This window comes from Papilio machaon, chromosome 2 (assembly GCF_912999745.1).
Source record: "Papilio machaon chromosome 2, ilPapMach1.1, whole genome shotgun sequence".
In the NCBI taxonomy this organism is placed as follows: Eukaryota; Metazoa; Arthropoda; class Insecta; order Lepidoptera; family Papilionidae; genus Papilio; species Papilio machaon.
In genome coordinates this window covers 4,471,510-4,487,868 of record NC_059987.1, presented here as the reverse complement: position 1 = coordinate 4,487,868, position 16,359 = coordinate 4,471,510, and the positions used below count along the sequence as shown (strand labels likewise).

The 16,359-nt window shown below is 35.0% G+C and overlaps 1 protein-coding gene across 3 annotated transcripts in view; it reads right to left on the bottom strand.

The window, feature by feature from the left end:
• LOC106718778 (semaphorin-1A) overlaps window positions 1-16,359 on the bottom strand; it is a 63,275-nt gene that overhangs the window by 23,149 nt on the left and 23,767 nt on the right. For 2 of the 3 annotated variants that reach the window (XM_014512950.2, XM_014512948.2), the window contains exon 1: window positions 997-1,312. The exons of the other annotated variant lie outside the window; for it this stretch is intronic. The gene's annotated coding sequence lies outside the window, so the exon portion shown is untranslated. Of the gene's footprint in view, window positions 1-996; window positions 1,313-16,359 lie in introns of those variants that run through there. 3 annotated transcript variants of the gene reach the window in all.

The window sequence follows — 16,359 nt, the reverse complement described above, 5'->3', positions numbered from 1 at the left end:
AATTGAACTAAATAAACGTTAGTTCTTTTGAATAAAGTCTAAAAAGCGTTTTAACTATATGATTTTGTCACCCCTTTTAACAAAGAAATACTCCTAATTGAATGATACACCCAACAAATTGTTATAACGACCAAATTTACGAGGTTTTTTTAATTAACGACTACTTAACAATTGCATGAGTTAGATGGGGTAAAGAATCTCTTGATCACGTGTTGAACATTATTCGTAGGTGGAAATGATAAGCTTTGTAATTTGTACCTCTATGGAAATAAACCAAAACTAAGGAATAAATAATGGATGGCATTAAGGATAAGGAATTTATAGACATGTTACTAGTTAACCATAGAGATGAGTGCATGCTTTCGTGCAATATTTGCTTTAAACAAACATCGCTAGATAGGATAGATTTTGTAGACTAATTTGGTGGTTTCTTTTCGATATAGCGTACATGTAGTGAAATTTTTTTTTTTTTCTAATTTCAATTCGAGCGGCGTCGGTTGGATGGTTTGTGGATCGGCCCACGACCAAATTGTCTGTATCGTCTGTGGCGCCCATGAGTTTTATTTTCAAATTGGGACAAGATTCACCCCTTAATTCATATTTTAAGTACTTATTTATTAGATATCATGAATTGTGTTAGTTAAATATGCCAGTGGTTAAGCGTAATTGTTGAAATTTGGTGAATATGTAATTTTTTTTTAACTTTTTGGAAAATAATCTATTCTGTTAAAAATACCCTCATTATTAACAATAGTTTTGAGATGGTTTCCTAATAATGGCGAGCTAAACTAATTTAATCTTAGTATTTTGTTGCTTTTTTATTTGATAAAAAAAACTTATTTAATTTAAGCCATCCGAGGAAATCAAAACGGCTGGTAAACGTAGATGTGTCAACAATGCCCGCACACTCCATCGCCCCCTATACGATACAACTTTTTGTTGTATCGGACTTACGCTTTTGCTATGTACAAAATAGTAGATAAATCAAACACTCACCAATTAAAATTATTCGCTGCCGTAAAGCAATCCAATTATAGAGAAAATTTTGTATTTCCACTCACAGATTACTGCACTAGTGATAAAATGATTCCACAAGCACTTTCAATTATCATTAAGTTAACTAGATTTTAACGAAACTATTCCAGGTAACACAAAAATCACACAATTGGTACGTGTCACTCAGAAATATCGGGAGTAACCGGTTCCTAAGAAGTAGGAGAGTGTAACGTAACAGTTTGTTGTATGCAGTGCAATGTTTACAGTGGACGCCAAGCGCACGATCAACAGCAGCAGCACACACGCAACACAGTCGGCGACGGCGGCGGCACTGGCGGGCGGGGAGAGCGCGGGGGACGCGGGGAGCTCCCCACGAACTCGCCCGACCAGCTTTTCTATCTCTTTCATAACATGCGCGCGCGTCGTTGCCACGCTCACCTCGCCTCGCGCTACAAGCGTTGCCAGTTTCATTTTATAGGATGCTTTTTTGTTTTCTGTTGACGCTTTTAAATGAGGGGCCATAAAATAGAAACGTACTTCGTCGATTGGGAAGGGTAATAATAGAGATGAAGACTGACACTATGTCTGTGGAAAAATAAGTAACACGAAGCAAAGCTTTCTCTAAGCTCCCAACCGATTCAACAGCACCATTCGATTATAGATTTGGGTCGTGTGTTAGAAACAGTTATAAGTGTTTTCAGATTATCAAATAACAAAACATACATACTCAACTTCTAAATTGTGTTGAAATTGTGAGACAATATTTAAATTATAAGTGTGTTAATATTTTGTTTTCTAACAGAATGCCGAGTGAGGGAGACGGATGTACCTTTTGCTACACCTTACTACCTGAATGTACCTTTTATTGCGTTTACGACAATACCCCTGTATCAAGAAATCATAAATTTATTGTTATTCCTGCCATAGAAATTGTAGAAGACTTTGATTATCGCAAAAGCCATGAGGTAGGAGAGGAAAATCTTGATAACAAATTGTACTTTGAGAATTAGAAGCGGGTATGGAAATTACAATACTGAGCTTTACAACGGCTTTTGAACAAATGCCAATGCAGCGGTTAAGCTCGGCAGAAAATCTAACTTAATGACTGCAGTTCAGAGAAAGTCAAAGATATAACGGGCAAGTTCATTGAGCTAGCAACAACTGAAACATTTTGCATATTGAGGATGAAACGTATACTGTTTTAGTTTTGTTTTAGTAGTTGCAAGTTAGCCAACAGCTAAAATCTACCTGCACTACACATGGTACAGATTAACGATAAAAGGCCACGCTCTCGCAGTCTACCGCCAAAAATAACATGTTCCCGCTAAGTATTAAAATTTAAAATTAAAAAATAGTACACCATAACGTTGTTGACGTTACATAAAACCTACTACGACTATATAATATTGCTGGTCGAAATAGTTTATCTAAGCAACTTACATAAGACTTAAATGTGAGGGTGAAGCAGATTACATTAATCTTACTCTATCATAAGTTTGAGTCCATAACCAAATATTGTTTAATGCAAGCCACTTTAATGCTAAAAAATAAAAATAAAAATTATAATATAGCAGTAAAGAATCCCACTATAGGTAGTTATGCAATGACCGTACTCGAGTACGAAGTTCTTTGACGGTTCCTCTATAATAACCGGTAACGGTTGGTTGACGCGCCTCAATCGTAGATTGTTTTATCAATACACCTCAGGAAGTATTGATATAACAACTGCGTTGCGTGCCCTGTCATCAGGCTGTCGATGTTATTCTATTTTACAGACCTTACGTAGATAAGAATTTTTTCCTAAGTTATATTTTACAGTTCATTTTAGCACAACTTTATTAGCTGTCTGCAACACTGTCTTATTCGAGTTAATCAATATCGACTGAGTACATGAGCATATGCAAAAACCATTTAATACAAAAAATAAAGTCACCGCACACATGGATTAATTAAACACTTTAGACACTGGCTGTTGTTCATGAATTTTTCTTCGTGAAATTAAAAAAAAATCTGATTGTTTATTTCGTTGCAGAGCTATGAAGTAATTATGTTCAAATCTATCCCACGGGAACTAACCTTTTTCAGAGTTTTCCTGTGCAAAATTTCATCTAAATTCATTTAGTCGTTCCAGAGTTATCTGGCAACAAACATCTCTCAACAAAGTTTGGTTAACTTTTGCATTTAAAATATTGGTTAGATAGGCTTTTTGGTTTTTACCCGTTCTACAAACATAGCGGTATCGTTTAATTATATAATTGATCCGGTAACGGTTAGGAATGTTCAGTTTAAAGGAAAAATGTTGGTTATCTTGGCTGTTACAATGTAACGGTAGGTAATTAGGCTTGTAATGACAAGCTGTGGAAGAGCCAGAGCCATGTTACGCTAACCATGTGCTGCACTCAAGCTAATTAAAGCAACACAGTTACGCGAATGCGACATCTTACTTCCCTGTTAATATTTTTCCCGGTCATTTTACAGTAATTGGTCTATTAGTTGATTCTTAACATACATAAGTACAGAACATTCTGTTTTTACTATAGTTATAAAAATAACTAATATCAAAGTTGTTCAACTTTTTAATTCCAATATTTTTTTAGCCAGAAACCATCTCATACATGCTCACAAAACTCTACCAAAGTTTCAGTTCAATATGATCAAAGGTTTACAAACTTTTAAATGTACAAACATAGACTTTTTGTTTATCAAGTTGTTTGTCGGCCATGTTACAGAATTCTTGGTAGGTCGGTATTGTTATAGCTTTTCTTATCGCTAATTATTGTCAACTAGAAGATCGAGTTCATCTACTCTCGTATTTAATTTAAAAAGTTCGCAAACAACCGTTGATAGTATGACTAAAATTTCATTTCATTAATATTCGTCTAATTTGAATAGGTATAACATAAGAGTTAATTAACATTTTTGTACAATTATTTCAGTAAAATATATATACAGTCAAAACCGTTTATGGCGACATCGTTTAGAACAACATACCGGTTAAATTGACCAAAATCAAAGGTCCTGGCTGAATGTTATATACATATCTTTCCTATTAATACCTGTCACCGGTTGTTACAACTATCGGTTTTTACGACTCAATATGAGTAGTCCCTTCGATGTCGTTATAACAGATTTTGACTGTATATGCAAAATAAAAGAAATGAAACAAGTCACAAGTTCGTATCAAAACAAAATAGTTATATCTGGTGACGTCTCTTTCGTCTTCCACGTGAATAATATATTACGAAAGATAAGCAAAAAGAGACCCAAGATGTTTGATAGTCGGAGCAGGTAGATGGCGTGGCGGGCGTCCCGTGGGTTACCCGCAACCTTTGTCTAAACATCTGCCTATGCGTTAAATTATAAAGAAATACTTTTTAAATGATTTTAGAACAAAACACTGACAAGCTTTTTACTTTACGTATTGTTACTTACAATGAAAGATGTACATGATTTATTAAAGAAAATGCAACGTTACATTATTTATAATTCTAAAATAAGAAATTTGGCACGACGAGAAACATAAATTATATTAATTATCAACTCGTTATCTAATTCTCAGTACAAATTTCTGAATTGAAGAAGTAATTTAATTTGGCACAAGCATAATACCGAAATTACATGAAGTCGGTGTATTTCTGCTCCAAATTACGTTATCTGATATGGAACGGTTTACGATCTCGCCGGAGCCTATTTGCATATCAGAGGCGGCTGTAGAGGGCGCTGCAAGCTCGGGCACAATATATTCAGACGAAAGACGTCGCTATCTCCTTTTGTACGGAATAAGGCACAAGAATGGAACGAATTTTTGGCGGCTTGCCATTGACGAATGAGTGCTCCCATTCGGATAAGTTTCACGGCTAACATTGGTCGCGTGGTCAGAGATAGGTATGATTTGAGATGTTTGAGCATACATTACAAGTCTAACAAGATATTTAACAGGTTCTTTGCAACTATGCAAAAGTAATCATTGACGCATCCAGGATTTTTAACTTGATAATCAAGCCGTTACTTTAAAAAAAATAGCTAAAGATTAAGACGTAATTACCTTTTACAATGGTAGTTTTAAAAGACTGAAAATTGGCTTTTATTTTATAATGAAAGATTTAAGATTATTTCCGATAAGGAGAATATTGTTATCTTGAGTTTGTGAGGGTAGCAGCAAAGATATCGGCTAGATGTTGCCAGCTAACGACACCGTCCGACGTCTCGCTCCGAAAGCCGCATAGATAAGGCGAAGCGAGCAATTTTTCATTACCATTCCTTACTACCACCGTCCAATTAATAACTTATCTCTCTAATAAGACTGTAGCAAACCTCGAGAACTCATTTCGATTCAGAAACGAAGACATTTATTATTAAAACGTTACGTTCAAAGGATTCTTTGACTGGATGTAGGGTAGAGTCAACTTGGGCTATTTTAATTTCTGCAGTTATACTATTAAATAATGTCATATACTGCTTAAAAAGATATTAGTTAGTTATATCAGCAGTACTTCAAATGCTTTTATTACTTTAGCACTAATCAATTTGAATTTTTGTCTACTCCATTAAGGATTGGAAGTACTTTTTTAACTACAATAATTACTCTAATTAACCTATTAGTCTACATGTTAATTACTTTGCCGTTATTACAAACTTGAAGTATTTGCTCAATAAATACTTTCAAACAAGTTATACTCGTAGCTATTGATTCTTCCTCAATTAAACTTTATAGATCAAGCTACATTTAACCGAAAAAAATGTGATTTAAATTATATTTAACGTGTACTAAAATGAGTAGTTTAGTCAAATTGTTGCCGTCATGGGTATTTCCAAATCAATAGTCCTAGTCTTTGTTATGTTCCAGTAACAATGGCTTTAGACATACATGTGGATATTTATAGTTAGTTGATGATGAGCTATGAGTTTCCATTGCTGACAACCTGTATAAAAACATATTGCTAACAATGTACTTTATACAGATGTAAAGTAGTGGTGTCCCACCGTAACTTCGTATAAGCCGCTAGTTTATCCTCCGATAGAAGTTAAATAAAATTTAACGGCGGCATAGTTCTTGTCAGTTTTAATCCTTACTACAATGGAGTTAGCTTTCCATCGGTTTTTATCTAGTCTCGTCTGTACCGTGGGGACCAAATACAGATTAAGTGTTCAGTTTTATTACATGTTGTATTTCATATTATGGTGACTCCAGTGAGTGATTGTATTGTGGTTACAATAGACAGTTTCATTAGAATATTATTTTCATGTTTTTTTTTCTTCATACATCTAATGCAATTGTGTATGAACTGAATGAACCGAAATTTAATTGTGGATTTTGTAACGCTGTTTCTTTCAGATTATCGTATACAATACTTATTTTCAAAGGTATTTCGCTCGCTCGTTTGCCAACTTATGATTTAAAAAAATATTCGCATAATCATTTGTCGAGTTCATTTTTAAAAATTAGAATATATTTTTCTTACTATGGTTGTCAACATTACTAGATAAAAAGGACGTGGGTTTTCATGTTGCAATTTGCGTGTTGTTAGTATTTCCTGGCACATTGTATTGTATGAGTATTGTATGCACGCATGCAGTTCGCGATTACATCGTTTATCCTAGTTGTACAGCTTCGTTGCGTTGTCGACGGATGTGTATGTACTGTGCTAGACTGCAGGTGCACGACACAAAGAGTTGCGGTGGCCGCGGCCGAGCTAATTCCAAACAAATGCAAATCGAGCGCGGGAACCAAGTGGACATCCGCCTAAGGCGTATTGTGCTAATGCTTGAGTAATTGCTAGAGTCAGAGGTAACTTTCTCTGTTCTTTAAACGAAGGAAATTTGCTTAAATGCATATATTTAGATGTATGTGGGAATGGACAACTTATAATGGCGTTTTATAAGATGACTTTCGTTTTTAGTTAGACTTGTAGTTGTCCGATTAATAATTAACTACTAAAAAAGGTCAGTGATTTCTATCAAATATATGTAATGTTAATAACGCGATTCTCATATGGTATAGAGAATAGAGATGTAGCCACTCTTTGAATAGTTTATGCCTTTTCATTTCAGTAAAAGTTGTTTCTTTGATAACACGCCGACGAGGTTTGAAAACGTTAGTACGCATCTTTATATCGAGAGTTTAATTACAGCATTTAAATAAACTAAAATTCACCGCTGCCATTGTTAGTACTGCATTAAATGATATTACTATCCTTGAAAGTCAGTTGCTGTTAATCAGTCAAAGGGATTAGGCGAGGTCGTCCAGGGTTAACCCTATGTGATGGCCACTACGACACGGCCGGCATCCGCGGCCCTTCCCGCGCGTGCTCTCAACCGTAAGATTCAATTATACACGCAATTAATTCTTGTTACGATTCCAATGGCCGGTAAACAGCGGAACGTATTCCCTACGCCGATCGACCGTAACAATGTAATGCATCGTACTTAGACGTCCATTTCACGGTTATATAACAATTTTAGGATTTTCTCTTAATAAGTAAGCCCGAAATTAAACCAAATAATCAACATGTTGTCTTTGTACATATTTTGACATCGAATTTACTCAAAAGTGGGTTAAACCGATATCCTTAACAGTTGGGGTTTGCAAATACGATAGATGTGACGTGTTCAGAACAACATATTAACTAACGGTGTGCCCAATTGACCGAGTTTAATATGGCACGTAATCGCATGCGTCGGTTGGAATAGCGCAGAAGATTAGCGCGCTTAAGTGCCAGTGGGCTGGTCATTATGGATGTTAGGAGATAATAGTGCAAAATAGCGAGGTGGCCGGTCGCGTGTCGGTTGCATGTCCTTGTTCGTAGCGCAGGAAATGGCTCATTGAGACGCGCTGACCCGCGTCCACAGCCGCTCCTCGCCGCGCGACCCGCCGACACAATCCTACCCGCTTCGTAATAATACGACAAATCATTCCAACCATCACACGTATGCTAAATTCCATCATGCATTTTCATACAAAGAAATACCTTTGCAAAAGCTTTCGTAAACCTTCCAAGTCTTTGTGCCGGTAAAGCGTAATATTTTAGTATGAAGACAGTGGGTGCGACATCGCAAAATGAGAATTGTACAAGGGAACGTTAAAAAAACCAACAACTGCAGCGTAGAATTATGTAACAGCAAATGTTGAATATTGTTGTTGTATCTTCATTCATAGCTCATTTGTTCGAGTTTTTTTGCCTTTGCAGCACCACTGGCCCATTGTCACAGGATTTTAATACTGCGATAAATGTCCGCGTATTTCCTTTTTTAAAATTATCGCTGGTTATATATACATTTTCGCTGAAAAATAATATTCAAAGGATAAAGTATAGTACTATTTTACTGTAACACACATTTTATGCAAACATCACAATAATTTTTCCAAAAAACTAGATCCAGAGTGAAATTATTTCAATCAAAATTAAACCATAAATATGACCAATTTTGGAATTTTTAAAGAAATGTTTTCTGCTTTCTTGGGATTTGAGATAGCGAGGTACGTAGTTAGGTAAGGGTGTTACCGTGCAGGCCGGACGTGCATAAGACGTCGGAATTAACTCTACAAAGCGTCATGCGCCGTTGATTATCTCCCACGCGAAACGCGGCCTCTTATCACCACAATTAAATCGCATTGACCCCGCCTGACCGGGATCCTTGTCGCCTCTTTGACTCAATAAAAGAACTCCCTTGTTAGCTTTCAATACGCTTAGAAATACCGATATCTTTTCAAAGATTTCGTATAGTACTGAAGTAATTTTTCTAGACATTTTTTGAATGCGTGAGTTAGTCAATTGTACTGACGAGCTTGGCAATTATAGATTAACATTGTAGTTTTTCCTTCTACGTAATTTCTCACAAACATAAACCCACTTAAAATTAATTACGTAATACAATAGTTAGTGCTAATGCTGTAAGCACAGTTTGTTACAAGTATTTGTTACGTTATACAATCAACCATTAATCAGACACAATGTAAACGTTCATTCCGACTTCCTCTTCCTCCGAGGAGCCGAATGCGTCGCACAATCGATCTCAGGTTTTGAGTGTGAGAAAAGTGTGATAAATAAGACCCGCGGCCGTGGGATTTTAGAAAAACAAAACTTGCTTTAGAGCTGCAAAATGCATTTTCCCACAAACACACTACATGTATATATTTGGTTAATTGACGTATGGTGACTGCAACAGTTGGCGTCAACTCCTAATCAGTTAGGACAGGAGTGTTTGATAAGAGTTATTGGTGAAATTTGTTCTCACGTTGCACAATACAACAAACCACATGATTCGCACGCTATCGTCCTACGTATACTTTGTTGTCGTATCTATACAAATTTTATTATCTTTTACGATCCTCTGTTGTGGAAATTAATTCAACGTTAATATTACAATTTGATTACACTGTCATTAACAGTCTTCCGTCTTGTTACATAGTAAGCTGACTCACTGACGCCCTCTCTTAATTAGCAACAAACAAGCAACACTGTAACATAACTTTAATTCACGTGTCACCAAGTCAACTGCGAAGAGATGACAAATTATTGTTATAAATGATGATATGTCATCTCCAAATCATGGCAGATTTTAGTAACGTTTGTTTACTAGTTATGTGTTGTGACATAACAGTGTTATGATTCAGTGGATTAAGCAAACAATATAGATTTCCGTTTCACACAATCGCGTCATCTTAAACTTTATTATTTTTAGTTTACGAATCAGATTTTATATAGCTAAAGAATCTTATCTGTTCTTTGAACAAAATTCTTCAACAATTTCTGTTCAATGTCAGATTGTATAGCAAAGGATGCCTCTAGCCGTGACTACGGCTTTTGCGCTGCGTGCAATCAACTTTAATAAATAAATAAATCGACGAGTCACTGTTCTGTCGATGCAAAATTTATTTCTAAGATTGTATTCATGATATTATGGTGTTAATATTTAATTTTATTAAGAATTACTTGTCTATAACAAGACAGACAGTATGAATATATTTAACTTAATTATAATTTTTTTTAATTTCATCTTATGAAAAAATATTAAATCAAGATTCTAAACTCAATTTTCAAACTAGTTTTGAATTTGGGCGCTAATTTTATCACAACATCGTGCAAAATATTCCCCAACAACTATACAAGAGATTATATCCCACACCGTACATCGTTATAATTCAAAAGTTTTCTTGAGTATCAACAAAATAATCTGGGTTTAAATGCAGCGTACAGCGTCCAGTACACGAACACCCAGCCGGCCGGCGCGCCTCGCTCGCCGCTCGCCGCTCGCCGTCGATATTTGTTTACTCTCCGCGTTTAGCCCGTTGCCAGAGCTGCAGTAAACATTCCACAAACTTCCTAAATAATACACGAATATTAGTTTTAAATAGAATGGCTAATCGCTTTCATGTTCACTTGACTTCATAAGAGTGTTAGAGACGCGAGGCGTTAACGCAACATGTAAATATAGTAACTTGCAACAGCTCAGGGGAAAGATGTTAACGTAAGTGTTTACAAAAGTCCTTCAACTTTGAGCTAAGTAGAAAATAAGATTGTGTAGATAATCCTATTTTACCAATAACGAAGAGGAAAACAAATTACAGCTTCACTAAGGTGTATTTCTGAGAAATCGTCCGTACGATGAGATCAATTGACTCAATAAGGACATCATGAAGTAAGCGTTGTATTGAAAAACAGCTTAGATAGTACATCAGTCCTTCAGTAAAATAGGTTAATGACGTGCTATACGAAGCTGGTGTGAATCGTACCAGAAAAAATAATTAGTGTCTATCCGATTCCTTAAACAACTATAACAGGTCGAAATATTCTAGTACACTGATCTTAGGTATTATAAAAAAAAACAATTTGTTGCGCTTTCAACTTTGCAAATCATATTTTTTTCCGCGAAGCGTAAAATTAAATTCAATGTCTGACGATAATTCAGATCGCCTCGGTCCGATCGACCGTGTTGTTTTTATCCATTTTATCCGGGATACGTTATTATCAAATATCCTTTATATTTTATCCAAATCGCCGCATTTCTTGGTAATATATTCATAGACAATGGTAAATACATTCTCATGGACTTATAAAATAAATTATATGAAATTTTATATAAGCAGTTAAAAGATATTTTTAAGAAACATTTCCTGTTAAATTACAATCTCTATATAAGGTTAGAGTTAATCAGGTTTAACTCATTAACCACATAATGTAAGGTACGTTAAAAATACCTGTTTTAGGTAGACTTACAAGTAAAACCTGTGCAATTTTTAATTTAGACCCGAAGTAATGTTACAATTCACAATGATATGAAGTGACTAGACTGTCGACTAGACGCTGCCATGGATCTCTAGAGGGATCGTTGTCGTTTAACCTAAATTACTTGATTGTCTCTTAGATGCTACATGAGTCCTACGAGCCCCGTTCCTACGGGCCCCGAGTCGTCGTGTTAACTATAAATCGATTTATCTTAATTGTACACAATGGTCAATGAAAACTACTCGATTCACATTTGATCCGTCGATTCTGTTCTATTTTATTGTGTGACGTCATCGAAAAGAGGTATCATGTTATGATGCATGACTAGTACTTGTATTGTACAGCCGTGTTCTATTTCAACCACTCGCAATCGCAACACTTTCAACACGCAATTAATACGTCCGATAGTTTTAATTCATAAAACTAAACGAGCGCATGTTAAAAGTAGTTTCTTCGTTTATATTACTATAATGTAAACTGTTAATAATATGTACAATTTGTTAAAGTAAACAATAATTGCACTTGTTCGCGGAAAGTTGAAAATAGACGTAGTCGGCGCGGTGTTGCGCGGTGGTCGTAATATTGCTTTGAGCTGGTTTCACACTAGGGCAGAAGGGATAGAAGAGTGAGAGACTTTTGTAAAAACAGTACTGTCTCCTGCTCTGCCTCACTTTCTTGCCCTCGTGTGTAACTAGCCTTTTCACCGGTTAGAAACTGCGCCCATTAACTAGTTTATACTTCCAGCGACCGAAATAATCCACAATCGACATCATCCGCTATTGAACACCGACTGCCTACTACCCATATGTTAGCCGACTGAGGTTTAAAAATAACACACGCCGTAAAACCGCTCTGAAACTAACTTCTACATTTAGAAAAATCAGCTTTCAGCTATTTCTATTCGATACAATTGGCAAACCGAGCGCGCGTATTTTTTAATCTCGTTATTTTTTAATTACATAAATTCAATTACTTGGCAAGGTATTTTGAAGTCGACACAGACATAAAAAGGGTAATTTAGTGGAAACAGCCAAATAGCTCGGATTATTTGAATTAAACTTGTAGAGCAGCCCTATTTACAATGATATTCGAAGCAATGACCTGTCGATGTTACTTGTTACTACAATTAAGGCTTCACATATTATAGTAAGTGGAGTCCAGTAAATGGTATAAGACAGTGTTACGTGTGACGCATATCCCAGTGTCCCATGATGCTGCGTCCATCGGAAACGTGGACCGGTTCTAAGCATTCTTACTATAAATCCTCCAACGCACTGTTACAAGTTCATTGCCATTAGAGCCTTGTGGAACAGGATATTTTGAACTAAAATCTTAATAGTTTTAATAATCGGACAAAGTGTGATGTTTTTAAGTTTCATAAAATACAAACGTTAATTGTGATTTTATTTAGGTTTGTAAAATATACAGGATTTTTAATATACTCAATCAACTATACCTAACTTATAACAACAGTATTTTTTCCTTATTTAAAAAATTGGTGCTAAGTAAAACTGGTAACAAGCTTGAATCATTATTTGCTTAAGCTAGAATTCATAATAAAAACTTATGAATAAAGAACATTTTGTAAAGAATAACACTTTTTTACAAATAATTTGATAATATCATTTAATTATATAAAGTTATTTTTCTAATTCGTATGGAGAGAATTTATATAAAATCGTGATATTCCAATTTCAATATTGGTATATAGAATTCTGAATAATTTATTGCGTATAATCCGTGTAGCAATGTTCCACTTCAGATAAATATACGATTTAATAAGTGTAAGGGAAGCGTTGTATTCGAGCCGCGTTTGTATTCGAGAGGAACACATATGAATATTGAATACAATATTGTATTGTATTGTGTCTGCTTGTTCGCTCAGCACGCATGTACGCGAGATCGATCTATCATTATTGCGTGACCTATCACTCGACTTTATTCTCGCCAACCGTGACATTTGTAATTGAGGAAGAAAAAAAATTAAACGAAATTGGCCTCAAAAATGATTGACTTTCATCAGAAAACAATAAACGTAATTATAGGCCACATTCTGTTACATTCGTAATTACTAGTGTGATTTTTTTTTTACTGAGAGCATTTTAATTGAATGGATTATTTGAAGCAAACTCCGTTATCAATAATCATGCTATAATTACTTGGAAGAAGGGGCGAGTATTTAAAGATTAAGATATAGAGAATGGACGCAGGCAGTTCGCTTAAAAGCTAAAGTAACTTCGCTTCCTTTTACGAAATTCGAAACTATTTATAAATATATATACATATAACAATTGGTCTGTTCAATTAAGTGATGAGTAACAACTAATGTACTTTTAATGTTGTGGCAAAAAATCTATTTACATGATTACTATTCATCGCGTTACAACGTAACTATGAATTATGGCGCGTAAAGACAATAGAATGGCGGCCAGTTATTAGATGGGCAAAAAGTTCACAATGTAATTTCAATTTTGACGTAGGATACATTGCCACACGTTAATTACAGTTGGCGCGGCGGTATTGTTCCATTACGCAAACCTGACAACACTTTCTCTTTACGTTTTTAATCATATTAGATATTAAAATGTTTGTGTAACAAACGTTGTTTCAATTTCGTTTTCTTTTCAAACTTAGTGTTTTTTATTTGTTATTTTTTGGAATAGCTTAGATTATTTTAAATTTAATAGAAGCAATTGTTCATTAATAATTCGTTTCTCGCAGAACATTAATTAAACTGGGGAAATTTCTGATCTATACTATAAAAAATCTACTTACACTGGTTTTCAAGTATTTGTCACATCGTTCTACGTATTTTTAGCTTTAGAGGTTTAGCAGGGAGTATAATGTGGGTGGGTGTATAAGGTTTAGCAGGGGGGTGTGGGTGTATAAGGTTTAGCAGGGTGTGATGATGATGATGATGATGATAATAGCGTAGCCGAATAATTACGGATAATTTATGCAAATGAACGATTAAAAAGTCTAACCGATAAATTGAAAACTTGATTTTTTAGTTACAGTTGCCATTATAAGACAAAAAAATTGCTGCGTAAAAATCATCAGGTCAGCTGGTGTCTGGTCGTATCGCGTGATTTCGTAACCGTGACGATGTTGCGGCTAAAATAGCGTCTGGAATCTGATCTCGTTGTTATTGAATGAGACGACGGAAGCTTTTCACCGAGGACCGAGTGCCGGCACAAATTGTCGATCACAAAAGAGCAGCAATTGAGACGTCAGCGACGCAGGAAACGACCAGATTGAAACTTATGTCTCCGTCAGTGTAGTCAAGAGTCGTGTTCGCTTGGGACGCCGCGGCCTACGCGTAACTTTACTGTCTTAACTCGGTCATTGCCAAACTTATGTTCGGTCTATCCAATGCTCGTTAGGTTTTATCGCCACGATACGCGCGTGGGAGTTGTCATAGTATTGTTAGTTACTTATTATCTATTGTTGACAGTTAAAAATATAAATATATATATAATAACTTTGTATGTAGTTTCAAATAGTAAATAAATAAAGACATTATGGAAACTACTCCTAGTTTGTCATAAATCACAACTGTATGTGGTTAACATTTTTTTAAAATCAAATTTTATTTTATTATCAAGGAGATTCACTTACTGCGGTAACCGATTTCTTCACGCGTCAGTTCCCCGCACGTTGGTTTGCTAAACATATTTTTCAGACCGGCCATTACCTTAATTGTTTACATTGTCGGTCTACGAACAAATACTTTTCAATTTCAATTCTAATTAGATAACATAGAAAAATGTAAATTTATACTCAATATATTCCAGTCAACGCAGTTTCATTTTTTATAAACGTCAAAAACATTGAACAATGAAACAAGCAAAGGACAATGAAAGTAAAACAAATTGAAGTTCGAATTCATCAGGTCGCTTACACTGATTTCATAAAAGATACGACCCATTCAAATTATCACATCAAAGTTGCGATGAAAGTCTGCTTGTAGCTACAATAATACTTCATTTCCGCTACATCCCATTGTTTGCAAATGACTCATTGACTTTTACAATAGAATGAGTCGCAACAAATGTCCCTACATATGTTTTTCTTGAGCAAATTGTAGCACTTGTCCAGTCCGGTGAAATATAGTTCTTTCTGCGAAATATTTTTTAAGCTTATCGCAAAAAGATTTGTAATGAATGTGTTTACCTTAGGTTTTCTGTTATAAGGATTCAGTTATTAAATATTTTTATACAAAAGAGAATACAACTTTGATACAATTCTATCGATAGCAAAATTAAAGAATAAAATAATTCATTACAATCCAACCAATAAGTGAATGAAGCTTCAAACCAATATGAGAAAGTCTTGGAACAGGTAGGCTTAGAATATTAGTAACTTATTTAAGTTTACATGTCGTTTATAATAGCTGGGTGAAAGTCCGAGTATCGACCTTTGGCCTCTCTCTGCGAGTTCGTAGTGACACAGCACACTTTCAGTTTCGCGATCAACGATAAAGTCTCAGGGTGTCGGCAGTTTTTGCGTCTCGAGTGCTTTTCAATAGATACCATCAATCAGGATTACGCTAAGTGCTATTTCCTTAGTTGATGACTTCGTATACTAAGTAGGGATATTGAGTAAAGATATCAGATTATTAAAAAATAAACATAATTTTCAATGTATAATATTTTAAAATATTATTTGAGCAGTCCCAATTATCGTATATATTTTTTGCCTGATGAGATGTTTTAATATAATTGGCATTTTAGTATCTCGTAGTTGTGCTAAAATTAAAAACCTTTTGGTATTATTTGACTGTAACGAAGCTTTAATAATACATTTTGTTTAAAAGCTGACGTAATACAACGCCATTATTATTCGCTTGACCTGTTGTTAATAAAAGCACCCGACCTTCGTCCTTATATTAAATCGATACGTTCTTATGCTTAATTTAACTTAGACATAATCAAGTAACACGGGTACAGTTATGAAGAAATTAGTCATTTAAATTGTACGCTTTAAGTTATTTTGAAAGCGGTAATACTGTTTACGCACGAAGGTTTCGGCTTTGTAATTGTAACTTTATTACTTTGCTGGTACTTCGATATTGTGGTTTTAGATTTTATAGAACTATTTACGAGGGTCGATTTGCTATACAATTTTACTGTGTAAA